This window comes from Pollicipes pollicipes, unplaced genomic scaffold (assembly GCF_011947565.3).
Source record: "Pollicipes pollicipes isolate AB1234 unplaced genomic scaffold, Ppol_2.1 Scaffold_1480;HRSCAF=1740_pilon_pilon_pilon, whole genome shotgun sequence".
Lineage (NCBI taxonomy): Eukaryota > Metazoa > Arthropoda > Thecostraca > Pollicipedomorpha > Pollicipedidae > Pollicipes > Pollicipes pollicipes.
In genome coordinates this window covers 3,063-6,124 of record NW_023595946.1, presented here as the reverse complement: position 1 = coordinate 6,124, position 3,062 = coordinate 3,063, and positions in this window count along the sequence as shown.

Below are 3,062 nucleotides of genomic sequence, written 5' to 3'. Positions count from 1 at the left end.
GCATCTTAATGGTAGAACTTTAGCCGAGTATGTGAAAACAAGTAAACACCTAAAGTCACGAGTAAATATGCAAGAACACCACGAGAAAGGGCCAAAACACGAGCATCTTACGATATTTGGCTCAGCACACATCCAGCATCGCCACGGCTACTTCTCGGGAAACTGATGAACTACAAGTGCAAATACGAGTGCATGTCGGTGCTCTGATACAAAGTGCGTATGTACATGAATCTGTCATACCATGGGGAGAAGTGCAAGCGAGTGCTCTCATACGAACGGTCCACGACGCAATCAAACAAGGACGTTACGAATAGCGTATTTACTAGATAGAGAAATTGTGTTGTTTAGAGAAGTTTTTTCACTTAAAAGCATATCGATAGTTGTGAGATCATTTCACCATATCTGATGCTTGCTTCATTTACTTCAAGTAGTGAGCATTTCATTTAATCACGAGAAGATACCGCAAATTTTCACATCCGAAAACAAACAAGAGATCTTCCGGTGAACACAGTTCCTTGCGCATCCCTAAAACGGATAGTAAAAGTTGATTCCATCCAATATTAATCCACCACATGCCGGAGGGGGGGGGGGGAGGGCGTTCAATACCTAAGGCTCGTGTTCTTGCCGCTGGTATTCGGAGGTGACTGGCACCAGCAACCTGCCAACTTAATGCGTCTCAATAAATTCCAAGGACGTTGTGACCAAAACTCCGCGTTAGCCATCATAGGTCGTGTGACGTTGAAAATGCTGAGCGTTTGGATCATCATGAGTTCAAAGATCTTACGCTGAGACACCGAGCTCAATATGCCAGGAGGTGCTGGTTAAAGCGACGTTACAGGGTAAGCAACGATTCCATTGGTGACGCTCAAGATTTCGGGCTGCGCTCATCCCCAGAAGACATCGTCTTCATCCAGGCCTTCAAGTTTTGAATCATCACAGGTCAGATGAAAGTGCGTGATGAAATATTCCAGGCTATGTAGTTGTTTCTTTCCTAACTCATGAGGTATATATGCCTAAATCCTATTTGCTATGGCTTGTTTGTGCATGTGACAATACGTCAGAAAGCAGCCTTGGTCTCACCACATGGTCGAGTAATCCAAGATAACCTCATAATCGCGTCACAAGTCCCCTTCGGCGACCAACTTGTCTCCCGAACTTGTGCAATGTGTCAAAATGTCAGTCAGAATGCGTGTGATAAATTGCGACTGCATCCTGCCACTGAACGACAATCCCGGCCTTCATCACACCACCGGTCAGTCCAAACCCCTAATCTTGCCACGTTATACAGTTAAACACATGCGACGTCACGCAATTAAATTCTGAAGGCGATTTTTGTTTTTTAACTCGCGCCCGGGTGGCCGGCAGATACCCTTCGTTCGCGTGGGGGTCAATTTTACCCGGCTGAGATCTCGGGAACTAAGAAAGCTAGAGACACCAAACCTATAGAGTGTGTTGACCTGTACGTGAACGCACTTAGGTCAAAGTTTCAGGTTCGTAGTTTATTATCTTCAGGTCAAAAAGGTCAAGCAGGGTCAAGTTCCAGGCTAGTCTCCAAAGTGCCCCAGAACATAAATAACCGTTTCTAAACAAAAGGTCACATTCTCATTAAAGGTCGGCGACTTTCTTGACCTTTTGAAGGTCACGGTGACCAAAATCATGCAAGATTGCTTTGAGTTTTACATTTGACTAAGAGACAAAGATTACGATAGGTAGTATGTTCCTAAAACAAAATTTTGACCCGGGTCATTTTAAGTTAATGACCTATTCTGACTTCTAAGAAGTCGATGGATGATGTATAATGCGGTTCCTGCTATCAATAAACTCGAAATGAGCACCAGAAACTATACCATACAACAAACCCAAGAGTAATCAAAGAGGTTGGTTTAACCTTATTGTGACCATTATATCTAACCTTAGGTCAATTTAATTTGCTCATTCAACTGTTGTGTTGCCTAAGAAAGCATTTCAGATATGCATGGCTTTGCCTAACACTCCGTTCTTGGATCAGATTGAAGGATTCGCTGGATATTGATATCGCTGAAACCGTGGCCTGACATTGACCTGCCATAGGTCAGCGACCTTACGAGGAAAATCAAAATTTTGATTCTAAACCATCCGCTATTTAATTGTCTACAGCTATGCAAAATTTGGCGTGACTTCTACCCGCTGTTCGGAAACCATTCTGGAAAAACCTTCGGGGGGGGGGGCAATTTGACCCCCACCCGAGCGCGTGTTAAGCTTGCTTCTTGTTCGCGTGTGATGATTTGGAACCAAACTCGACGATAGCTGCGCTGCGAATCACAAAAGTACGGAACGTTTATTTAATATGAAGCTTATCTTCTGGGACAGCATGATCGTGATACGTCCTATAGAAGGCATATCATATGTGGTACATATCATTCAGGATACATACTATATGATTGGATATTTATCCTAGAGTTAACGTGATCTTCGGGCCACGCTCACGTGGTACGCAATTGAGTTACTGCCCACTGTGCAAATGCCACGACACAGACGTTCTGTGAACTGCCCTTTGAAATACAGACCTGAAAAACATGCAATGAGCTGACACTCACGATGAAAGGCCTAAGTGACTTTTTCACCCGGGTCGAATTAAGAGCCACAACGCACACACACGCACAGACACACCATAGCACATGTCTAATGACGTGGTGTTCTAACATCATTCGCTACGCACAACACGCATGCGCGAGGATTGCATCACGCGCCAAGGCAAGCACAATGAGGTGTACTGAGGGGTATCTCAGAGCAACACAGTCCACATTTTTCCCGTCCAGCTGAACCTGACGCAGTGTTCAGCTAGCGCTAATACAAGTATAAACGATGCATCTGCCATGTGACAGCATTTCGATCAGTCTTTTCTGTCTCATTGGGTAGCTCTAAGAATGGAGATTTTCCGTTCAGTTATGCCGTCATCAGTGGCCTGCCGCGCAACAAATAAGTTTACTGGAGTCACACAATTACGTGTCTTTTACGGTCGGGATCAGCCGAAGCGATCAATTGGTTTCGAACATGTTCACAGCGTGCTCGACGCCATCGCA